Consider the following 26279-nt stretch of genomic DNA (forward strand, 5'->3'; position numbering starts at 1 on the left):
CAAAAAAAACAAACAACCCAATCCTAAAATGGGCAAAAGACCTAAATAGACATTTCTCCAAAGAAGATATACAGACTGCCAACAAACACATGAAATAATGCTCAACATCATTAATCATTAGAGAAATGCAAATCAAAACTACAACGAGATATCATCTCACACCAGTCAGAATGGGCATCATCAAAATATCTAGAAACAATAAGTGCTGGAGAGGGTGTGGAGAAAAGGGAACACTCTTGCACTGCTGGTGGGAATGTGAATTGGTTCAGCCACTATGGAGAACAGTATGGAGGATCCTTAAAAAATTACAAATAGAACTACCATATGACCCAGCAATCCCACTACTGGGCATATATCCTCAGAAAAACAAAACTCAAAAAGAGTCATGTACCAAAATGTTCATTGCAGCTCTATTTACAATAGCCCGGAGATGGAAACAACCTAAGTGTCCATCATTGGATGAATGGATAAAGAAGATGTGGCACATATATACAATGGAATATTACTCAGCCATAAAAAGAAATGAAATTGAGCTATTTGTAATGAGGTGGATAGACCTAGAGTCTGTTAAACAGAGTGAAGTAAGTCAGAAAGAAAAAGACAAATACCGTATGCTAACACATATATATAGAATTTAAGAAAAAAAAATGTCATGAAGAACCTAGGGGTAAGACAGGAATAAAGACACAGACCCACTGGAGAATGGACTTGAGGATATGGGGAGGGGCAAGGGTGAGCTGTGACAGGGCGAGAAAGAGGCATGGACATATATACACTAACAAACGTAAGGTAGGTAGCTAGTGGGAAGCAGCCTCATGGCACAGGGATATCGGCTCGGTGCTTTGTTACTGCCTGTAGGGGTGGGATAGGGAGGGTGGGAGGGAGGGAGACGCAAGAGGGAAGAGATATGGGAACATATGTATATGTATAACTGATTCACTTTGTTATAAAGCAGAAACTAACACACCATTGTAAAGCAATTGTACCCCAATAAAGATGTTAAATAATAATAATAATGTTAGTCCATGTTAGTATTTGGACAGCATGAAGCATTTATTAATTCTCTGTAGATGCTACTAATGTTTGAACCAAGATAAACTATGCTACCATTTTTATATTTGTAGTAATTTATTTTGAATATATGTACAGTATATTTTTAAATAAAAATATCTTAGAATTAGATTCTGCCATGAGTAATACAGATTCCTAGAAGAATGGCTTAAATAAAAGTTTGTTTCTCTCTTACATAAAAGAAGCCTAGAGATAGTATTACAGAGCTACTGTGGTATCTCCATGAAATCACCTATGATCCAGACTTGTGTTAGCTCACTGTTCTACCTAGCATGAAGCTCCCATACTCATGGTTTAAGATGGCTGCTATAGATCCAGCCATCACAAATTTATTCTATGCAGCAGAATGAAGGGTGGAAGAACGGTGCAAGTTCTCACTTAAGAATACTTCTGGAGTGTCCCAACATGATTTACAATTAAGTGTCATTGATCAGAGCTCAGTTATACACCACCAAATTAACTGATGTCCACACCATGCTTCAGATAAGTCTGGGAAATGTGTTTTCAGCTGTGCAGCAGTTTTCTTAGCTAGAAATACAGATTGCACTACAAAAGAGAAACATTATTGTGTAATGCATTCATTTTTCTATTGCTGTGTAACATATTACCACAAATTTAGTAGCCTAAACAAATACCCATTTATTATTGCACGGTTTCTGTGGGTCAGGAGTCCAGGCATGGCTTAGCTGGGTTCTGTATCTGGGGTCCCACAGGGCTGAAATCAAGGTGTTGGCTGGGCTTCCTTCTCATCTGGAGTCTCAACTAGGGAAGGATCTGCTTCAAACTCTCTCAGGTTGTCAGCAGAATTATTTCCTTACAACTACAGATTCATGGCTGTTTGCCTTTTCAAGCTGGTAACACAGAAAGAGTCTCTGCTGCTTTGAGTTTCTAACTTCAGGGAAAATTGATCCTCTTTTCAAGGCCTCATCTGATTAGTTCAGGCCCACCCAAGATAATCTCCCCTTTGACTAACTCAAAATCACTGATTAGGGACTTAATGATCTGAAAAATTCCTTTCTCTCTGCCATGTTCTGTTGATTAGAAGCAAGTCACAGGTCTTGTCTGCACTCAAGGAGAAGGATTATACATGGACTGACTCACTGGGGATCACCCTAGGATGTGTCTACCACAGATATGCAACTAGTGACATTTGCTACATCCTTGTATATGATTGTTCTTTTTCTGCTACAATCTTCCATTAAATAATGGCATGTCAGACACAAAAAAGAATTGCTGGAGAAATTACCTGATGTATTTATGCAAGGTGTTTCAGCAACTCATTGCTGCCTAAGCAAAATTTAGCAACTGCCAGTTAAACTTATATATATCATTTATTCAAGGTAGTAATTTATCTGATAATTTCAAGTTTGTAGTATTTTATAAAATGGTTTACTTTTTCTAGTTTATTACTTCATAATGAAATTAAAAAGTATTTTGCTTAATCTAAGTACACATTATATAGTGCTAATTCATCATTCCATCAAAAAATTATAATTAGAAATGTTCCTCAATGTCAAAAGGATTTAAGAAACTCTAACCTTTACAATACAGATGGATTCTTCAGTAGAAGTTAGGGTGGGTAGGAGTCCAACTCTTTTCAGCAAAGGAAGTCTTTAATAACTATTTCATTTAAAGATGATTATTTAATACAATTACTATATCTGAAAAAATAAGTCAGTCATTAGGATAAATAGTGATATGTACTAGAAAATAAGTAAAACATATACCCACAGGTATCCTGATTCATGTCTCTACTCAACAAGAACATGTAATAAAGAAAAGTAAAATGTACCTGAGTTGTGAATATAGATATTTAAAAGTTTGGATATTAATGCTCGTGTGCTTAATCAATGGAGAAACTTTCTAAGAGGCTTTCCCCTTTGCTTTATAATTCTATTAGTCTTGGTTATCTAGTTTTGTTTTTTGTTGTTTTGGCCTTAGGAGAGAAGTAATGGGAAGAAATGGACCACCAGAGGTGGAACCCCAAAGAGTGCCAAGAGATGACCTCTTAGGGTACGACAGAACAAATGCAAAAGAGAACCAGAAGTTCAAAATGCAAAGAATTATGAGGCCAAATAACATGTGTCACTATAACCATCTTTATAAACTCTACACGCTTCACAAGTAATCATAATGATGACCTTGGGTTATCAAAAGTACTGAACACCTTTTAAAAAGTTTCGAAGATGAACATTTTCCCCCCAAATCTTTTCTACAAGGGTTACAATAAAGTGATGGCTATAAATTGCGTGACAGAGGAGAAACATACTATATCCTCAGTGATGTCAGTTATTGTCTATAACTAGCTATTTTTATCTAAAACTATCACTATTGTCATGGCTATTATTGTTATTTCTCAGCTTGCCTCAGCCTTGCTAATCCTCAGTGCTAACCTCTTCCATTCTGTACCAGTGTATCCACGTTCCATTTCTAAGCCACAATTAACCCAGGAGTTTTGTAGCAGTATTGGGTTCATATTACCTCAGCAAGGTTCCCATCCTCTTATTTTCACAGATAAAAGACTTGCAGGTAGAATACTCTGGAAGTGAGGCCAAGCCACTTCAATTTCAAGAGGCTTTTGTGATCTCATTACTGAAGCTGCTTGGTGATTGAACACATTTTTCTAGGTATGGCACAGCTCCACATGCAGACATACAATTCAACAAATAAGTGTGCAAGGACAATGGGTTGCCATGGAAGCCAATATCACAATGCCCAAAGTCATCTAGCTCTATGACACTGATGCATTAATGAAATGTTTCAGCAGCTAGCATGCTCCGGGAGTGTGTGTGGAATGCAAGGCTCTGTATGTTCTCTTAACACTTAGCATAAGAATCTCACTTTAAGGTAGTTACTTTGTACATCATCATCTGAGATAAAATAAACATAGACATTTTCATTGTGCGTCTTTTTTTTTAAAGAAAAAGAAAGCCGATATTGCAAATGCATTCCTTTATTGTTTTTGTTATATATCCTGTGGGTTTAAGAATAATGGTTCCATTAGGGTTTTATGTATCTCCTGAACCAGGGAATGGTCAATTATGGGCAACAATCGCTTTCCCCACACCTCCTTAATGGCTGGTGGCCGACACTGTAAATTAAGTAGAAAACATAGAACAAGCAGAAAATGTGGACCCCTGCTTTGGCAAATTTAAAAGGGGTTTCATAACATTAACCCTGTGTGGAGAGATTCCTACCAATTGCCATGGTACTGTGGGAATATGTGGAGTGTGGATTTCAGTTTTGGGTGCTGCATTTTTTGACAGTCATTTACTATCTGGATGGTGACCAGAATAGTGAAGGTTATGGAAACCATATTTAATAACTGAATGAGTGATTGAAGGGAATGGGATGATTTTGCTTGGAGAAAGGGACATTTGGGGAAGACAATAGCTGTCTTCAAATATATGAAGGCTTGTGGAGAGGAGGTGACATATTTTGTTTTAAGGGGTCCTAATGAGAGCCATGGTTAGAAATTACTGGTGTTCAGGTCCCAAACAAGAAGGAGCTTTAAAATAATTAGAGCTGTCCAACAAGGAAATCATCTACTTGATTTGTTTGAAATGTTCAAACAAACCCTGGTGAATGTGGTTGTAAACTGGTCTGTGGTGTAGCAGGGTGACTTGGACTAGATGATATCTTGAGTTTCTTCTATCTCAGGATTCACCTGGTTTCCCCCATGTCTCTGTTGTTTTATTTTTGCTTTATATCCTTTCATGGGAGAACCTTCGAGCAAAGAAATAGAGAGGGAATGACAATAACACTTCATTCATTCAGCAGTCTTGATTGTGTGTCTGACATGTGCAAGCCACCTCCATGTGGGAGGAACGCATGAAGGCCCCAGATGCCTGTGTTTCTAGTCTGGTTGTACAACATGATACCGGAGGTTGTGTTTGTGCATTGCCTGATGGAAGAGAGATCAAATAAAAGAATAAATTAGGATGATACCAAATGGTTTCTTGGAGTGGTTCAGGCTGGGAGGGCTTTTGCTTCCTGCCATGTAGTACGGATTGGTTGTTAGCTGCAGCCAGGAGTCACCAGCTCTGTTTTATGACTCCCACTGGGTTTAGTTTGGTGCACCTGGTTGACAGCGTGCGCTACACAATCTTTTAAAAATTGTGGTTGTGAAGTATTTCAGAATGCATCCTTTTAGTTCTGGTAGCCTAATTTCAAACTTTGGGGGATTTTAGGGGCAGATTTGTCTTAATCAGCAAGTCCTGCTGACTTTTCCAGCAGGAAAGTGCATTTCCTGCTGAGCTTCCATAATTGAAAGTGTCAGGGGTCACTTGTGAAAGAAGTTGGTAGAACCAAGCAGCTCTGTTCTGACGATGAAGAGATTTGTTGTTTAGTAACTACAGCTTCACATTTGGTGGAATCTCCATCTGTGGCCTCAGGCCAAGTGCTCTGTGAATACTCACTGGACTCACAGAACGTAAGTTGGCAGAAATGATTTGTTCAGAGGCTACTTCCGTAGCATGTTCAGATTCACTGACATATAACTGACTTAGTAATTTTTCTATTTGGCCTCCATGGAGGCTCTCTCTCTGGAATGACGTGGCAATTAGATAATGGGATTGTATTGTGTCTAACTTTGTGTTACAGTTCTCATTTTTTTGGCTAACTATTGAAAATTGCCAGACTTTCTAGGGGCATCACAAAAATTATTCTACAACATTTTCTTAAATTCATTTCAACTTTGAAGAAAAACAATGTATTTTACACAGAACATTTTGGGAGATTGAGGAACTACAAAATATTAGTACAAATTAGACAATCCCTGGTCAGGTTTCAGAAGAAAGAAATGGATATTAATTGAGGAGTTATGTAGGAGAACTAACTTGGACAGAAAGAAAGCATGAAAGAAACGAATTGTAACCCCATATTCCTACAACTGCTTTTGAATGGAAGAGAAGAGAACCAAGAGAAATAGGTTGGTGTCTCTTGTGTCTGGTCATTCCGTTGGGAGAGGGAGTGAGGAGAAAGGCTGACTCTGCCCTTTCCACTCCTTTCAGCCGCCTGCATACCCCAGGAAGCCATAGTTGCCATGTGGGATCACACGTTGGAAGTGTCCTTGGTCCCTGTCAAGAAGAAGGAAGTGTGGCAAAGGAAAAGCTCTGCAGTCCTGGGATATTTGGACCTATGCTGCATCTCTGACTCCAGTGGGGTGTTCTTTCACCCTCTGCACTGCCAGGCTCTGTCTTTGTGGGTTAACTTTAGGCAGCTTGTGGTAGTTGTCCAAACCAAAGTCAGCTCATGTCGATCCCATTTCATTTTCAGCTTTGTGTGAAGCCGTTCCCTTCATTATTTTTGACACACACTCTTAAGATGAAATCCATATGTTTATTAAAATTCCAAGAGAAATCCAGTGGAAATGAGATCTGGGCAATTTATGACTCCTCAAACCCTAGAAAGATTACAGAAATCTTTTAATAATAAAACACAATATGCAGCCATTCTAAAAATTTTTACTCACTTATCTTCATAATCATAAATTATTTCATACCTAATTACAAATAAGCAGACTGAATAATTGTCTTCATCGAGGGATGTTTGACACTGAGAAAATATAGCCTGATTTTATAAACCTTTTAATGTTCAGACTATAAATATGTCACAGCTAAGGAGTACTGCAGCTTTAAATGTATTAAAGTCAGTCTTGTGTAACCAAACATAATGGGATTTTTAAATGAATTATAACTAGAGTAGTTAACAAACAACTTTTTAAACTTTCAACATATGTAAAGCTATTTGAAACTGTCCATTTCATATTAAATGCCCCCAAATGTATTTCATTCTTAGTCGTTTGGCAAAAAAGTTACACTGGAGGAAGCTTCTTCAAGATATATATAGATATAATAGTCAGAAAATAGTTTGATAGGAAATTTAATACCTATTCTCCCCTCATATGTGCAAGGAATCACATCAATTAGGTCTTAGAGCACGATTTATGTTTGGGAGAGTTTTCAAGCAAGAGCAGTGCATGTGCATTTAATTTAGTAAGAGGATCCTCCACGTGTATTCTGGTGCCTGGGAAATGGAGTATTGAACTTGTGAAAACATAGACTCTTCTGTCTGAGATCTCAGTTCACACTCTGAACTGACTGGTCCACCCTAGGAAGTAAGAGTTTGCACCTTTAGTCATTCATTCATTCACTGCCCTATGTATCTTATTTCATAATTCTTGTGACAGATTGTAATGGCTGGTTTATATACATTTTCAGATGATACTGAGATTCATTGCAAAAATTCTAGCAGAGCAAAATTTTAACCTGTTTTGATCACCATTGTATCCTAGAAAATAATAGGAGTTTAAGGAATGTTGTTTGAAGGAAGGAAGGAACAAGCATTTATTGAAATCTTGCCTTTGAGAGTTTGGAAATATAAGAAGAAGAAAAGAGCACCTGCTTTCAAGGAACCTACTCTTGAGAAGATAGGATATTCCATCAATTTGTGAATTTAAAAAGAAAAGTGCTGCTAATCAAAGCATGGTTTTCTGTTTTGCTTTGGTGCTTAACAGGCAGTGACATGACTTCATATAAGACATACCAGAGAGTCTGGGGACAACATTTTTGACCTAATGGCCCCGGGATGCGTTGACCATTCTTGGGGCCTGATTCAACCATGTTAGGCAGGATGACGCTACCGTCTTAAATTTATGGGAAACCACTGCTCTATGAAGTTCTATTGATAGTGGAGAGAATTTGCTGCCTCCATCTAAAGACAGACATTGTGTTAGCCATCTCCATCAAAACCTGGCAAGTGGCATGAGGGACCATAAAAATGACCCTACGAGGGGATACAGAATCTGAACCTTGGTCTCAGAACTGAAAGTTTTCTATCAAATTCACTGCAACTCCAGTAACTACAGTCCCTGGTGTGTGTCCATCTAGTTAATGTACAGCTGACCCCTGAACAATGCAGGAGTTAGGTGTGCCAACCCTCTGCATGGTGGAAAATCCACATATAATTTTCCAGTTGGCTGTCCAGCTCTGTGGTTCCTCCATATTTGTGGTTCCACAATGGCAGATTCAACCAACTGCAGATCATGCAGTACTGTAGTATTTGCTACTGAAAAAAAAAGAAAATTCGTGTATAATTGGACCCACTTGGTTCAAACCAGTGTTGTTCAAGGGTCAACGGTATTCCAAACCCAGACCAGGGCCTTGGTGATAATCTGTGTGGATTCTGGACCAGGCAAAAAGAAGTTGTTGAGTGTGGGCAGTTCACATGTCTCAACTGTGACTCCAGTGAGCTAAAGAAATCAGCTACCACAGGAAGCAAAACCTTCTATATCACCAGGAATTTATTACGACAATTTGAAAAGAAAGTGTTTCCCCCTTTCTGTACCTTCTTTGATGACAGATTCTAAGTTAGGACAGAATATAAGTGTGGGTAGGCAGTAAATATTTCTACAAGGTGGTTGATAGTTAAAAACTCTTAACAAATGAAGGAAATTCTAACTGAAGCCAAAAGAGAAAGACATATGTTGTCTTTCTCACTCCACCTGCCCCTTGTAGTTAAATAAAAAAACAGATATTTCTTATTGGCCAATGGTATTTTCTTCTCATTATCAGCATCAGGAAATACAAAACAGAGGTGGACTGGGTCTCAGGGCCCCACGCTTTTCACTTCGTCTTTCTGATATCACTTCTGGGAGTGTGGTTACGCTGAGAATAAAATTCATCCTTTGGCCCAGATGGTGGTGGGAGAGAATGCTCCATTCAGCTGTTTGATTGAGATCCTCGGTTGTTATCGTGGATTAAGGAAACATTACAAAACAGAGCAGAGCTAAACAAGCAGGGAAGGTAGTACTGGATGAGATGGTTTTCTGCCGGTTTATTTCAAAGAAGGGCTCCACGGGGACCTTTCTTTTTTTTTCCTTTTTTTTGCGGTACGCGGGCCTCTCACTGTCATGGCTTCTCCTGTTGCGGAGCACAGGCTCCGGACGCGCAGGCCCAGCCGCTCCGCAGCATGTGGGATCTTCCCGGACCAGGGCACGAACCCGTGTCCCCTACATCGGCAGGCGGACTCCCAACTACTGCGCCACCAGGCAAGCCCGGGACCTTTGTTTACACAGGAGAATTCCGCTTAAAAATATGCACTTTCCTCTTCCCTCCCATCAACTTTGCCCTGTTATCTCATCTGCTCATTTCCAATCAAGTTGATTGCCTGCTGCTTCTATGCTTTAGAAAAAGCTAGAGACCCCTGTAGACTTCTCCTTTTGCCTTATTTATGATAGCAGGAGTCTAGACAGAAAGAGGCTGTCAGATTTATCAGTGAGAAGTCAAGAAGAGTTTATTTTAAGCCAGGAAGAATGCAAAAGTCTTTTTTTTTTCCCTTAAATTTAAGAACTAAATATTTCCTTATTTTAAAACTCAGTGGATAAGAAGTGATGTGAATTCAGTGGGTCAGTAGAGGTGAGCACACCTGAAGAATATTGATACGCTGTACCAGCTATTATCATTTTTATATGTGTGTGCACACATACCCACTCAGAGAGAGAAGCATGTAAGTCATGACAGCAAGCACTCTCATAATAATTCTGAACCCTTGGTTAGGTCACAGAAAGCTCCTATGGGGTTGTATATTTGACCTGAAGATGATCACCCATATTTTTCCTAATTCACCATATATATATACATCTTAAGCAAGAAAAAAGTCTGGTGGAGGAGAGAATGATTCTGTGCAATTGGGTTCCGTGGAAGGCCTCCATTGCTCTATAGAAACCCTGGGTCAAAAGATTTTGTGTGTTTCCTTTCTTTTCCATGTACATGGTGTGAAGGGCAATATACTTCACTCTTCTGCCAAATCCTCGTCCCTGTGAAAAAAAATCCCTGTCTCTAGGGCACACTGAGTCAGTCAAACAAGCTTCCTTTACTCCACAGTATAGCATAGGGCTTAGGAGCATGAAGTCTACAGCCAGAGTGCTGGCTCCAAATCCCTGGCTTTGTCCTTTCCTGGCAGCCAACCAGGAGCACCTGTAAGATGAGAGCTGATAATAGGTGTATCTGGAACAGAGCAAACACTCATGACTGATAGTCACTGATATTATTATTATGCATTCATTCATCCATTTCTAAAATCAATAAATATTCAGAGTGCCAGCAATGTTCAAAGCACTATGGTAGAATCTAGGTTCTACAGAGGTTCTAATTTGGTGTGAGGAGATGATGTATAAAAAAGTAAATCTATTTTTAAGATACCTTCAGATCATTATAAATGCCAGTGATGCTATAGGTATGATGAGAAGGAGGTAAAACTGGATAATTATAGAGTAAGTGGTGAGTTTTCTTTGGATCAAGGTGCTGCTTGGGTCCCTTCCAAGGCCTTAGAAATTCAATGTGAAGTTGTGTACTCTTCTTTTTGAGGCGGTTCCTCATGAGCTGTGTATGTTTCACAAATCCTGGCTGTACCTCTACAGAGGAAGTGATAAAAGAGGAATCACCTTATTACAGTAAGAAGGGGTTGGCCATGTACAGTCTCAGGGGAAGTGCCTTCCAGGTAGAGGGGGTCACATGTGCAAAGAGCTCAACAGACTCAAGGGCTGTCAAAGAGGTCAGGGGGGCCAGGACCTAGTGAGGTGGGTAGGGGTCGGGTCCTGTAGGGACTTGTCACCTACGTAAGGCCTTTGAATTCACTCTGGGTTGGGATTATGGGTTGAATTGTGCCTCCCTCCCTGCCCCAAAGATATGTTGAAGTCCTAACCCTCAGTACCTAAGAATGTGCCCTCATTTGGAAGTAGAGTCTTTGCAGAGATGATCGAGTTAAAATGAGGATACTAGGTAGGCCAGAAGCCAAAATGCCTTGCATCCTTATAAAAAGGGGAAATTGGGACACAGAGATAGGAATGCATGGATGGAAGATGAGAGACGACAGAGGGAGGTCACCACATGAAGCTGGAGGATTGGAGTGATGCATCTACAAGCCATGGAACACCAAAAACTGCTGGCAAACCCTCAGAAGCTACAAGAGGCAAGGAAGGGATTCCCTACAGGTTTTAGGGGGAGTATGCATGGCCCTGTTGACACCTTGATTTCAGACTTCTAGACTCCAGAACTGTGAGACAGTACATTTCTCTCATCTTAAGCCACTCAGTTTGTGGCAATTTGTTCAGGCAGCCCTAAGAAAAAAATATAGGAGATGGGAAGCCAGCGGAGGGTTTTAAGCCAGTGAGGGACAAGACTGACATTTTAATAAGATGACTTCCGCTTTGTAAAGAGTACTTTGAAAGGAAGCAGGATGAGGGAGACTAGAAATCAAGATTAGAAGGGAGGGCTTCCCTGGTGGCGCAGTGGTTGAGAGTCCGCCTGCCGACGCAGGGGACACGGGTTCGTGCCCCGGTCCAGGAAGATCGCACATGCCACGGGGTGGCTGGGCCCGTGAGCCATGGCTGCTGAGCCTGCGCATCCGGAGCCTGTGCTCCACAACAGGGGAGGCCACAACACTGAGAGGTCCGCATACCACACACACACAAAAAAGATTAGAAGGGAGCTGTTTCTTAGGTGGTGTTGGCAAGGACTGTGGTCATGGCTATGGAGATGGACAGAAGAGATGGGTCATGGAAGAATTTTGGAAATTGACCCAATGGGATTTGCTGGTGGATTGGATGCACAGAATAGGGAAAGAGAAGGTTCAAGGATCACCCAGCCCTTGAGAGTTTCTCTTCATCTTACCTATAATGTGGTCTGTCTTCTAGCTGAGCAATATTCATAGTGCCTCCGAAATCCTTGCTCACCAATTTCTTGGCATCATTTCCCTTAACAATCTCTTGTTTATTAATTTAATAGTGCTATAGCATTTAGTTACCAAGCTATGAGGGAAGCTATTATACAAGATGGTTCCACAAATAATTATCTTCATACTTACATGAGTGTTCTATTTATTTTTGCCGGTCACTGGTGCATTTTTTGAACCAATTAAAGCCCTAAAGCTCTACCAATAGGCACCTAAATAAAGCCCTATAATCTTGAAGAAGAAGAATTTAGTATGTGGTTGTTGAGCTATTAAACTCTCCCCAGCTACACTACTGTTTCAGTCATTGAGAGTTTAATGGAGGAGAAAATCAGAATGTATTGATTTCCTCTTCTGTCCCTTGGAAGAGGCATTCCAAGTTATGATGTTTTGAAGCACATGTGACAGTGCCTTTTAAAGTACTTGAGGAAATCCAGATCTGCTGGATGAGCGTTTAGCTAACTTGACATTGAGGTCTGGCTCTGTGTTAACGTAAAGCAGTGTGTTAGGATCTGGAAGCAGAAGGAGATGAGACAGCTTTTCCCTTCTGCAAAGTGCGTGTATCTGACCACAGGTCAGATTCAAGTACTGAGTTTTCCATGCTGACTAAAGGACTGAATCCCAGCTCTGTGAAAACCTGCATACATTTGCTCACAACACCATTTTACAGTTTTGCATATGAAAAATTCACCAGAAACGGTCCCGTATGGTTTCAAGTCCCCCTAAGCCACTGCCAGACACCTCTTCCCTTCTTTTCTCTTTTCTTTCCTTTTTCTCTTCTCTTCTCTCTCTCAATTCACTGAGATCAGGAGGTTATACATTTTGGGAGTCATGGGTATTAAAAATTACAGAACTTTATCCAAGCAATAACATTCTAATAAGGAGCATGCATCAGGTGGCCATAAGGCACACGTGGTATGTGTTTGTGGGCAAAGACACATTGTTGGAATAAGGCCCTGGGAAGGGAGTAGCTGGATCTGGATTTTCTTCTGACTTTGACAACCTCTCTGACCTTTAGATTCTTTAACTATGAAACATATGTACAATGATCCATGTAGTGAAGATTAGATTAAGGAATACATATGAAAGGACTTTTCAAACTGTAAAGTGCTAGATTTATGTGAGATATTGCTACTAAGAGTGTCTAAAATAAAATACGAAGGATCTCTAGGTAGTGACCTTGAAAGAATTACAGGACTTGTTAGTAAAACAAATGAAACAAAACAAGACCAAAAAATATTCTGTATGGTGTGATTTGCACTTATGTAAATTTGTATACAGTCAAAACAAAACCATAAGAAAAGTGTGTGTATCTGTGTCCACAGATGAATGTCAGTATGTAGAAAAAAGATGGGAAGGGTGTGCACAGAACTATGGCGATGCCCAGATAGCAGATATGGTTACCTGTAGGGAAGGAATGGCCAGGAGGAGGTTGAGGGGAGACTTGAATATTGTACTCCCGTATTATATAACAAGCATGTTTTCTGTGTTATTATATTTACTGTTAGTAGTGGTAATATAGTACTTTTCTATTACTAAGGTATAAAATAAAACCAAATAAAACCTTTTTAAGTTAAAAAAATTACCATTAGGGGACTATGGTCAAAATGTTGTCTTGACACTAAAACTCTTCTTTTATTATTTATCTTCGTCACATTTTTTCATTCATCTCAGTCAGTCAGCAACAAATACTTCTTCAGTACTTGGAAGTTATACACTGTGCTAGGCACTGGGCCTCCCCGCAAATATAATGAAATGTTCTCTCTGTTGTTGGCATCATTTACAATGTTTAAGTTCTGGTGAAACCCTGGATTGTAAGGGGAGTGAGGATTCCCAACAGGATAAAGATAAAATTATATTTAAAAATAAAGAATTGTGCAGACTCTCTTGGGGACCTACTCAGTACCCATTTCACTTCCTTTCTTATAAAGAAGACCTTGATTTTATTCAGGCAGTAATGTGCCCAGACTCAGATGGTGGATCATGATTGGCCTTTCATGAAATCCTGTGGTTTCTTTTCTTGTCCCCCTGGTAGCTAGGAGTATCCATGTGACCTGGACTGGCCAGATAGTTTCTAGAGAAGCTTTTGCTTTCCTGAACCAAAGCACAAACAAAGCTGGCACCTTTCCTTCCTCTTATCTCTGTGAGACTATATATGTGAAGGCTGGAGCTGCAGCAGCCATCTTGCTATCACAAAAGAAAGGTCCAGAGAACAGCAGAAGTGTTGGCCTTAACGTTGTTGAACCACTGAATCAATGTCATCAACATTCCAAAGTTCTTATCATGTGAGAAAGTAAACAACTGTTTGTTTGAGATGGATTGTCTGTTGATTGCAGCTGCATACATTCCTAACTGATAGAGGAATACATTCAAAATATCTGTATACACACTTGCATATGATTTAAGAAAATACTAATTGCACAACACATTTAAACCCCACTTTACCTAAGCAATCCCCCAAAGAACTCTGGCAAACTTTTGTAGAATACTAATGTGAAACCTAAGTCTGGAGGATGTCTCTGATAGGAAGTTGGGAAACAGAAAGACATAGTGCCAGAGACCTAGATATGGCACTAGGAAAAATGCTGGTTAGGAAAAATGCTGGTTCCATGCACAGAACCATGTGGTGGAACCAGGCTGTGGACAAGGGACACAGAGGGGCCATCCACTGTGTTGGACTTGGCATGATTGCCAAATAGTTTCCATTTTCCTTCTTTACAGGTAGAGTTGTCAGAATTATAAAAATAGATGATGGTCACTTACATTTGAATGTCAGAAATACAACGAATGGTTTTTGAGCACAAGTTATATGCTGAATATTTCATAGGACATACTTATGCACAAAAATTATCCATTGTTTATGTGGCATTCAAATGTAACTGGCATCTTGTAGTTGATTTAGCAACACTATGTATATGCCTTGATCTCCCTCTAGTTGAGACAGTTAACAAATTATTCTCTTCTTCAGTTTCTTGTCTTACAAAAAAATTCTTCTCCATCTTGCACCCTGGACTGGAAGAGCTCAAACCCTATGGGTGGCTTTTCTCTCATCTCTTATGTGGTGAGACCTTGGAAGTTACTCCATCTTTCATGCCTTAGGTTTCTTCACCTCAGTGTAGGCTAGTTACTTTCTAACATCCCATTGGATGCTAAATTAGATGGTTCAATAATTGATACATGCAAAATGTTGAGTTCAACAGCAAAACAAAATGTAAAACAATGTACAGGGTTCTACAATTGCGTTCTAGGCAAATGTAAGGAAATATTCCACACATGTGAGCTGGTTCCAGTTTCATAAGCTATCTAGTTAGGTAATGGGAAGGGCTCTGGAAACCTCCAGGGTATTGTCGTGACAAAGATACACAAATACATCAAATTCAGTGAATAAAACAAATGTAAAACAGGACTTTTGGTCTCCAAAAGTAGTTATCCCTGCTGGTCAATTAGTGTTTCCGGAAGAGTTTGTTCCTTTTTCTCTCTCTTGATTCCTTTTCATCCTCTGTGCTAACTCCGTTTGTATTTCAGGATAAAAAGTGACATGACTCACTTAGACCCCCTGTGGATTCTCTGAGTGTTTTCTATATCCTTTCTCTAAATGTGGGTGGGGGCTGGAAACAGAGAGAAGGGAAGGCAGAGATGGGTTGGCCAGGCCCTGGTCCTTCAAACCAGACCCCTGGCCGATGTCACAGCTCTTCTATAGGACAGCTGGCAACTCCTACTGAAAATTGAACGCCACTGTCGTGATCAGACAAGTCCCCCATCATCACCGTGCCTGATGCATTTTGGCTCTCCAGACCCACTCACGTAAATCTCTGCCTAAATTAGAACGAGAAGAGATATTCAGCTTCAGATTTCCACCAGGCTTTCATTAATCCTCTAGACATCGGTGGGATCTGTCTTGCTTTCTCCTTTTCTTTGCCAGCAAAATGACACTTCATGAAAAAGGCACCTCCGAACACGCTGGTACACCCCTGACAAACTTTCATAAATACGCCCAGCTGTTTCCCCAATCTCGGCTCTGTGTGGCTTGCAAATCACTGATTAATTTGCACACAGCTGCTACAGATTCTAGGGAGACAAGCTCCTGAGAAACATTCAGTGCTGCTGGTATTAAGCCTCTAATTTCCTTAAGTGAAACATTTCTAAAGCTGTTCAGATTGTCTGAGGAACCTGCAAAGGCAGGACTCATAGGCTTCCTCCTGGCTTGTCTGACAGCCTTACAACCGTGCAGAAAAATCCACTTAACTGTTGAGTTCATGCGATGCTCCAGTCTCAGAACTGCCTCTGGCATGTCTCTGGAAGCATTTTTGGCCACCTGTTTTATGCAAGGCACAGAAGGAGACCATGCACTAGAATGGATGGAACTCTAAGCTTTAAGGTCAAACAGAATTGGTTGATAAACCCTAAGTCCCTTCTTAGCTTGGGCCTTAGGCTACATCCTTATCTGTAATAACTGAGTCTAAGTCAAAAGGCTCCTGGGCATCTTTAACTGAATAATATCAACAACAGGAAAAATTTTAAGTGTGTTCCTAGGCTTTCTCCTCACCCATTGCCTAAGGGAAATTTTGAGTCTTCTTGTCTGTTCTGGTTGTGCAGATCAGGGTAACAGGTAGGAGGGCAGTTTGGAAAGTTCTGGAAAACCATTTGGAATTGGGAAGGGCAGAGATCTATTCCTGGAAGGAATAGACAGATGAGAGGAAGAGGCAGGGGGCCAGAATGGATTGCATGTTTGAGAAAGCATTTGGGAATTTGGGAAGAGAAGGGAGTGGTGGACATATCCTGTGCTCTGCCATGAGAGATGCAAGGCAGAGCAAGAGGATGGGGAAAAAAAAAAGAAAAATAATAAAAGCTTTGCTGTGGGTTATAAATCAACCTTCTGGAGTTGTTCAATTCTTTTGGATGTTGGAGCCACTGAAGAGTTTGGGGCGTGGAAATGACATGGCCGTGGCTTTGTTTTACCATCATTACAAGGCAGGGTGGAAGATGCGCTGGGGAAAGGGGCCTGGGGGGAGATGGGATATCAGAAGCATAGACCAGACCAGACTAGATTAAACCAGAGAGGTGATGCTCACTTATTAGACACTGAAATTCTCAAGCACATCCAGCAATCCCCTGAATGGGCAGATGGTGAATAGAATTGGGTCTTGCCTCTTATGAGTCTCCCAATCCAGGATATGTTTTCCATTCCTCTCTGACAGGCCACATTCTTCTGATTCTTCAAGATCCAACTCAGGTCTTCCACTTCCTCAGCCTCTCCAGCACTCAACTCCGTCATTTCTGAAATTCATATTTCTGTTCTACCATCTTCATTCCTAGCTGTCTTTGTTAGGTTCTGATCCCGACTCTTTTTTCCAATTAGATTGTAAGCTCCTCGAAGGCAGGTGCTCTGTAACTCTTTCTCTTTTATCCTCAGGGCCAAGCATACTGTGAAAACAAATAAATAGCTATGAGATTGGAACCAAGTTGGGTTTCAGGGTATACCTTGCAGGATGACTGGCATAAAACTATTAGGGTAGGGTAAGAATGGAAGAGGTATTAGGAAATGGGAGATGTACACAAATAAACCTTGAATTTTCCAGGAAAGGGGGAATCATCCTGCAGTACCTTTGAAGAATTTGGCAAAATTAACTTAATATAATGTAAATACGTACAGGAATTTGTAACATTTCTACTGCTAAGCTAAGGAGTGACCCTTCCTGGGAGCAGGTAAAGGAGTAAACAAGTCCCCGTTTGGACACACCTATGTATGAGTTGCTCTTTCTTTAACTGAAGTCTCGTCCAAAGAGACTTTCACGTATTAATACAGTTGCTTTAGGTGGTTATGTATTTTTTGGGTTTCTATAATCTCATTTCTCCCAAAAATCCTGAAACGGTGCCTAGAGAAGACTTCATTTTAGTTTAAATGAGGTTTTTATTGCGGTTTAATTTTCCAGGTTGAAGCAAGAAGACAGAACCCCTAGAGAGCAGAAATCAAAAGCCCTACATTAATCCAAGAGTCACAAAGGTGTGATCCATGTTTGACAGTGATAAAGAAGAAATGCAGGGGAGAAGGAATGTAAGAGAAAACAAACAGCTGATTTGGCCACCATCAGGGTATTTGATGTGTGTGTGTGCTTTTTAAGAAATAAATCCTGAGAACTTTAAAAAACAAAGACTTTCAAATGGTGAGGTTGGTGGCTGGCAAACCATCATTTTCCATTTTTCATGAGGGCAAACTGAGGCCCAGAAAGATGATGCCATATGAAAATAACCAGTTAAATAATGCTGGTATCATCACTGGGAGAATTTATCTTTAAGAATACTTATCATATAAAAACGTGAGATCTATACATGAAGGAATGTCTAGTCCAGCAGCAAAGGACTTGCTCGGTTTACAGAAGGATTTTTCCAAAGTTCTTTAAAAACGAAGCCAGCCAGTGCATTTGAATTCCGATTTGATTTTTAGATATTTGATTTACCCACAATTTTTCAAGAACCCTTCAATTGCATAAAAACATGTTGAAATGCAGGCAAAGCCAGGCCAGTTCAGTTTCAACTTAAATTGGAAGTGACCATAGTGTCTAAAGAGTACTCTTTCTTCCAGATCAGCTTATACTTATTTCCTTACAGAATGGAAACAAAAAGAATTTTTAACTTTGTGTGACTTTCCACCACAGATATATATTCTTAGGTGCCATTCAGCTTTATCTTCTATTTTCTTATCTGCCTAAGAAGATGTATTTGTTCAAAACCAATTTACTTGGCTAATTCTTTCCTCTGTCATCTTTGTAATTATTTCCGTTAGGCCTTGGCCAAACAGTTCTTTCTCCATCGTGTGGTTTCATCTCAGCTCAAAGTGTGTGTCCATAAAGTCTGTTGTTATGACAACAGCTGGGCTGTTACCAGCTCTAAATTATGGTTTTACTGCAAGAAAAGGAGAAGAGGAATGAGCTCCGGGCTGGGGGTATAGGAGAACTTGTGGTCATTTCCACATATCTATTTTTAAGTAATTTATCTTATCACCGCTGTTGTAGTTAATTCTTTTGCATAATTCTCTCCTTTCAAGGACCCTGAGTTCTACTAAATGTGTCATCTTATGCACATTTACCATTTAATTAATATTTATTGAGAGGGAACCATGAAGCATGGTCTAGCATAGGCACAGTAGTTCATTAATGTCAGTAGATCCATAAATATGTATTGACTGTTTCATGCCAGGGAAGGTTTCAGGAGCTGAACCCAGCAGTGAATGTACCAGACGATGGCATGGCTGTCCTGGAGCTTACAGTCTGGTGAAGAGTCAGGCAGTGAACAAGTAAATTCATGCATGAGATGAATTCAGGTGATTATATGTGGTACAAAGAAGATAATATGTTACTGAGCAAAAGACTTGCATAGAAGCCAATAGTAGGGCATCAGCTTTTGAGAAAAGAAAGAGCTTTATTGTGAGGTCTACCAGCAAGGAGACAGGAGACAGGGCTCAGATCCATCTCCCTGATTCAGGATTTGGGGTGAAATTTAAGGTGTTAGGGAAACTTCAATCTTGGAAGCTGATTGGCTAGTCTTGAATTAGTCCATCAAGCTACTTGTGCTGCTGGAAGCTGGATTTTCCTTGTTGAAGGATGCTTTGCTTCCTTCAGGGCTCCAGTGGCAACATTTCTATTCTTTGAGTTCCGTAGACTGAAGATTTTTGGTTTCGGGGTCATTCTGTAGTCACGGATTCCCGGCTTACATGTGTGCAGTGCCGTCTCTGTAAAATAACTCCAGGTTTGATTCATCAGCAACATGTTTTAAGGAAGCAGAACCAGTTTAAGCTGGCCAATGGTTTATGTGCTGTTTCAAATAGAGTACTATAATGGAGTGATGTGGGAGCACCGGACAGCGCGCTCAGGGAAAGCCTGCAGAGCTGACATTGGAACTGAGGACTGGAGCGTGTGAACATCATGGCGAAAGGCTTTTCAGGCAGAGGAAACAGCAAGTGCAAAGAAACTGAGGCATAAAATTGCTTGAAATTTTTTAGTGAAAAAAAAAATCGAAGAGTCTGCAGAGTAGGGCGCAAGGGGATGAAGAGGAGGAGAGGTCTCAGAGGTGGGCAGGGGACCAGGGATGGGTGGCGACAACCAGGGCCAGCTTCATGTGGTTTAATGCTCTGCTGTTGCTATCTTGAAATTCTTCATGGTTTTATCTTTGAACTTGTGTTTTGTAAATGAAGTCTGATAAGACAATGGAGCACATGTGTGAGGAGAGGCCACACGCAATACGTCTGCTGTCTGCTGTTCCTTACAGATCCATCTGCATATGGCATCACGATGGCCCATGAACGCAGAATTCCAGTGGATCCAGGATATGTGACAGTTCAGCAAGACTCAAAGAAAGTACAAGTTAATTGTGTTATCAATAACTGGGTAAGCAGGGGCACTAATGGCCCAGAGTGGCCACGCACTCCGTTTGAACCAGAACTTGCTTTGAGACAGAAAGAAGGCAGTGGTGTTCTAAGAAACACTAAAGATCAAGGAAACATATCATATTCTTTCTTTCTCATGCTTTTATCCTACATCAGCCAATCACATATATTGAAAATGATGACATAGAAGCAGAGGGAAAAATAGGACAACTCATAGTTTTTTTGGGTTTTTTCCTTTCAGTCCTTCCTTATTTATCATCCCAAAATAGAGAGTGCAGGTATCTAGAAGTGAAATAAAATTGGTTAAGTGAGTTTTATGCATGTTTTGGTAAGAATGAGGGAGTTCCCTGGTGGTCTAGTGGTTAGGATTCAGTGCTTTCACTGCTGTGGCCTGGGTTCAGTCTCTGGTTGGGGAACTGAGATCCCGTGAGCTGTGCAGCGCCACCAAAAAATAAAATAAAATAAAATAAAATAAAATCAGGTTGTTTGTTTTAAAAAAGGAATGAAGTACATATACATGTATGACTTACTGAACACAGATTGTGTAATTTCTATGATTCTACATAACAATTAAATGCACAAATATTTGCATTTAACATTGGCATTGCATAATGTAAAGATGAACAGTAAAATTCATGCTAATAATTTAAAGTTTTCATTCTTCTTTACTGAGAATGACATTAAATAGTGAATAAAAAACAACATTACAGGTTGAGACTGTGGAAGAAAGGAGAAAGCCTTCTATTCTAGTACATTCAACGTTTAAGTACTTACTTTTTTCCTGCTTTCCTGCTCTTTTGAACAGGGTTTGTTTTAGTCCATTTGGGCTACTATAACAGAAGTTTATTTCCCACAGTTCTGGAGGCTGGGAAGTCCGAGATCAAAGTGCTGGCAGATTTGGTGTCTAGTGAGGATCCCCTTCCTGGTTCATATGGAGGTCTTCTTTTCGTGTCCTCACATGGCAGAAGGGACAAGGGAGCTCTCTGAGGTCTCTTTCATAAGGGTATTAATCCCATTCATGTAGGCAGAACCTAATCACCACCCAAAGGCCCCAACTTCTAATACCATCACCTTGGAGGTAAGGATTTCAATGTATGAATCCGGGGGCAGGGCACAAATATTCAGTGCCTAACAAGGGACCTTGCATTTTAACTTTTCACTGGACTCCACAAATTATGTATAGTGATAAGTCACATGAGAACAGATATTGTTACATCTAAGAACTTGGGGACATAGCATTTCTGAGCCTCAATTTCCTCTGCTCTGAAATGCAGATAAGAATAATCCATGAATGGGTTTGTAATAAAGAGCATTTCACAAGATTCTGTACATGCCCAACTGGGCAGATCCCTTTATATTTGACAGGTGTTCGTTAAGTAGTAATGTGGTACTTGTAAATATACCCTGTAAGATACAAGTTCTGTATGGATATGATTTATCTTAGGGTGGTAAGATGGGAAGGGCCTTCTAGAAGAAACAATCTTTATATCTCCACAGAGAAATTCTTGCTTTAAAGGATCTGAAGAAAGAGCATACAGTGAGTATATCCTATAATACTTTAGGGAAGCATCTGACAAATGATTATTTTATGTTCTTTTGTGGAAAAGGAGAAATATAGGCTGGATGGTAAGGCTGATAGATTTGTGTCAGTTCAGTAACTACTCAGAGACTTAGATTAATGGATTATGGTAGGCTAGAGAGTGGATTCCAATGAGAGGTCAGAGAACTTTGCTGTTGGCTCTGTCCCGTTTCATGTTTAATTTGGTGCCTTCATGGAAGATGTATAGGCATGATCAATCAAATACGTGACTGATGCAATGTTAGAAGGAAGAGCTAAAACTTTAGGTGACTGATGCATGATTCAAAAGTATTTTGATAGACTGCCATTATGAACCGATTCTCATGGGATGGAATTCAATATGGATAAAGTTAATTAGAAGTAAAATCACAGGACAGAGTATCCTAGGCTTACAAGAGTATACCATGACAAAGGGTTAAGGTCCAGAATTGGCTGTGAGTTATTCATTAAGCATGCATTTTTGCTCACCAGCTACTTAGTGCCAGTCATCACGCTGGTTGCTATGAGGAAGATGAAGGTGTTAGTAGAGGGAATTCAGTGGTGAACACAGCAGATGCAACACAACCCACCATGTGAAGTGATGGAGGAGTCCAGGCAATGCTGATGTCAGCTGAACACAAACTTCCTTCATTATTTTGTTCAAATCATGAGGTCATACACTTATTACATAGCCCTATTGAATATGGGGATTTATGTTTGGTTCTTGGAAAGAATATTGCAAGGGACCTCCAGAAAAGGGTGCTATGGATAATAAAAATTTTAAAAACTCTGGCACATGAAGAATTAATGGAATGATTGAGGGTTTCCCATTGATACTGCTATTGTAATTGATGATACCTTATTATGTTAAAACAAAGTCAAACCAGGAAGAATCTCTGAGTCAGCTAATTTTGCACATTTAGCCTGGGAAAAGCACTTGGGAAATGCTCGATTGCTCTCTTTAGCTATTTAACAGACTTTTATGTGGAAAATAAAATTAGGCTTTCTCCATGTTGAACCTTATTTAGAAATAAGACAAATGAGTGGAAGTTACAGGAAGATGGATTTTGACTCAATGCACAGAAAAGCTTTCTGCTGAGAGTTGATCTTCCCATCATTAGAATTGCCCTTTTTGGGCCTGAATGACCATTTTTCAGGCATGGTAACTAAATTAAAGACTGAATCATACAGCTTCTATGATTCTTTCCTATGCTAAGATTCCATAATGTTGTTAAATTAAATGAACTTAATTAATTTCTACAACTATTTTGACCCCTTCTCTGTGGCAGCCAATTCACTGGGCCCTCCAGAAGTTAGGCAAGCACTGAAAAGGTTCTTACTTCACCAAACTTACAGTCCACATGACCGACCAAAATATTTAACCAAGAAAATTATCCTAAAGACATTCAATTTGAGTTAAAATTTTGAATGAGTTAAGGACTCTAGTTTCAGAAATGAATGGGGAAAATGATAGGATAGAGAAATGTTGAGATTTAAGATTCTTAAAAATATGGGCAGACATTTAATTTCACCAGTGATGGAGGTAGGTCTTGAGTTGTCTATGCAAAGTGAATTGCAGTAAAGTAAAACAAACAAAAAAAAACCACTTTAAAACATGTATTTCTATATGCCCTGTTGGGTGTATTGAAGGGATGTAGAAGGGGTGGAGACTGTGGTCATGGCATTGGGGACCTTGTCTTTCAGAGGGGCCCAGTGGTTCCCATACCCTCACCCCTGTCTGAGTGGTTCCTTACACATAGGCCACCATTCTTGGCACCACGTGACCCTGTCATCCTGGCCACGGCTAAAGGGAATGAAAATAAATGCAATTTGGGGCCAGTGTGGTTTAAGTGAGGGTTGGTATGAAAGCTGGGCCAAGAAGGTCTCTTTGTGGGGAAATGATTGGCTGTCCCCAACACGTTTCTTCCCTTTCCAAGTGTGAATATGAACCATGCAAAGGAAACAGAGCAGTAGGACATAGCAGAAGCCAAAGAATGGCAGAGAACAAATTCCATGAGGTGGTGGAAGCAATGGCATGGAGGGAGTGAGAGGAGAGGAGAGCAAGTAGAGCCATGCAGGAGTGGCTGAGGCAGAGATAGACTTTAGGTCACGTCCATGATGCCAGAGAGCTAGATGCCCAAGCAATGGGTACCCGGATGACAAGAAACAACATACACATGTGAGCATGCAAGTAAGTGTCAACTTCTATGCTAAATACAAAAACTCTTGTGGGATAGCAGAGGAGGGAAAGATCATGGCAGTCTTGGCAGTTAAGGAAGAGGTAAGATTTGAGCTGGGTGTGGATAGAACTTGAGTGGCCAAGGATGCCTTAAGTGGGAAGTGGGAGTGGAAAGGCTTTGTGTGTGGGGATGCAAAGACTAACATAACCAAAAGATCATACTTGGGAAAACTAGAAGAAGTATATCTGTACCAAGCAAGGGCAGAAAAGACAAATTTCCCAGACTCCATTGCCCTCTTGAAAAACATCAAAATAGCCTCAGGGCGCTCCTTCCACGTTTTGCTCTCCTCCAGGAAGATTAAGTTTCCACTGGGGTGCAGGGGGAGCATCACCTTCAAATCCCTGCTGCACGCCCTCTCAGTCCTCAAGGTCTCTCCTGCACTCACACTGGACTGCAAGCTTCTGCATTCACCTCCACTGTGACAGGGTGAAAGGCTCGTTCTGATAGTTTAATACTCTCTGCCGACAAAAGTGTAAATTGTGAGGGTGATTTGGGGACTGTGGACAGCTGACCACGGGACCAGGGTAGAGGGCTTCTAATCATTTTCTATAAATAACTAAACTTTCTCCAGCTGGTAATGATTTTCTGTCTCTCTTGGCAAAGTCTGAACTTGAACCAGGAAGCAACTTGTTCTGACTCGTTCCACAGGTGTTCTGACTAAAAACAAAACGGGGTCAATAATCAGCGGGGGATGGTTAAAGGGAGAAAGCATTGTTCTTTTCTCTTGCCACTGATGAGTTTTAAATAAATTTGATTCCTGGATTTTAAATTAGGGATACATCACTGTTCCTGGGAGGTGTAAACAGAGTTCCAGACATTTTTGCTCCCTGCTGAGGGCTGGAGAAAGCTGTTTCTGCATTTTTCTGAACAGAAAATTTTAACCGAGGGTCAAAATGACGGGGAGAATTCTCCACAAAAGCACGACAAGCAAAGCAAGGCCTGGTCTGTTAAAATCCTATTAACTGGCTCACAGATTTCCCATTTTCACAAAAAAAGTGCCAAGTCCGCCTGTTGGTTTCTTATTCGTATGTGGAGAGATGCTTCTTGGAGGAGATCGTAAATACAATGTCTGTCAAACAATCCGACAGAGGGTTTCCGATGAAGTGCTAAACACCGCGGAATTCAGAGGGGTTCAGAGACAGGGTGGAAAATGAGAGCTGAGCTATGTTTCTGTGAGTTGCCTTGTGTGAAACAGTCAAACAGATAAGGTGGGTTACAGAATATAAAAATATCTGCGCAAACCCACTCATGGTGGGAAACTGGGCTCCAGGACTGGGACGGTCTGCTTCCAGAGCCCCTGACAAGCCCTCGGAGCACAGGATGGAGGTGAAGTTATGAGAGCTGTAACCACTTTCCAGCATCTGTAGGAAACTGCACTGTGCCCTATGAGAAGAGCTTAATCTCCAGAGTTGCCTTCTTTTGCAGTGAATCTTCTAGAACATTTAAGACTTACACGATAAGTGAATCTGCATTCTTACTGAAATCACTCTTAGTTCCAGGATGTTGAGTCCAAAGAAGAATTATGGTGGGAGAGTGGTCACAGAAGATAAAGCGGCTTCCTGTAATTGCAAACTACAAGACTTCCTCTAGGGTGTTGGATCGATGGGAGTTCATTGGGATTTATTGATAGGTCAAGGCAATAGACTAAGAAAAGCTGGGCTTTCATCTTCTGCTTAGAGAACTGGGAGAGGATTTGGTGTCCTCCGTTCCAGCCCTGCCTCCTCCTCTGAGGCCTGTGTGAGCTTGGTTAGGGAACTACCTTGGTGCTTTGGGACTTCAGAGGATACAATGATGATAGTTACAGGTTTTTTTTTTCTTGTTTATTTTATTTTTAAAATTTATTTATTTATTTTTGTCTGCGTTGGGTCTTCGTTGCTGCACATGGGCTTTCTCTAGTTGCTGCGAGCGGGGACTACTCTTCTCTGCGGTGCGTGGGCTTCTCATTATGGTGGCTTCCCTTGTTGCAGAGCTCAGGCTCTAGGTCCGTGGGCTTCAGTAGTTGTGGCATGCAGGCTCATTAGTTGTGCACGGGCTCGGTAGTTGTCGCATATGGGATTTTCCCAGACCAAACCCATGTCCCCTGCACTGGCAGGCGGATTCTTAACCACTGTGCCACCAGGGAAGTCCAGTCACAGGCCTTTTGAAGGAGGGCTGCTACCTCGGTCCCATTTGCTTCCTGCCACAAAGGGAAGGATAATAACCTGATTGGTGAGTTTAGTAGATGCTCTGATGCATGGCCCAGGTCCTCCCTTCAGAAGGGGATCCTTATCACCCCGACTGCTGTGAGCACTTATTA

This window comes from Delphinus delphis, chromosome 2 (genome assembly GCF_949987515.2).
Source record: "Delphinus delphis chromosome 2, mDelDel1.2, whole genome shotgun sequence".
Taxonomy (NCBI): Eukaryota; Metazoa; Chordata; class Mammalia; order Artiodactyla; family Delphinidae; genus Delphinus; species Delphinus delphis.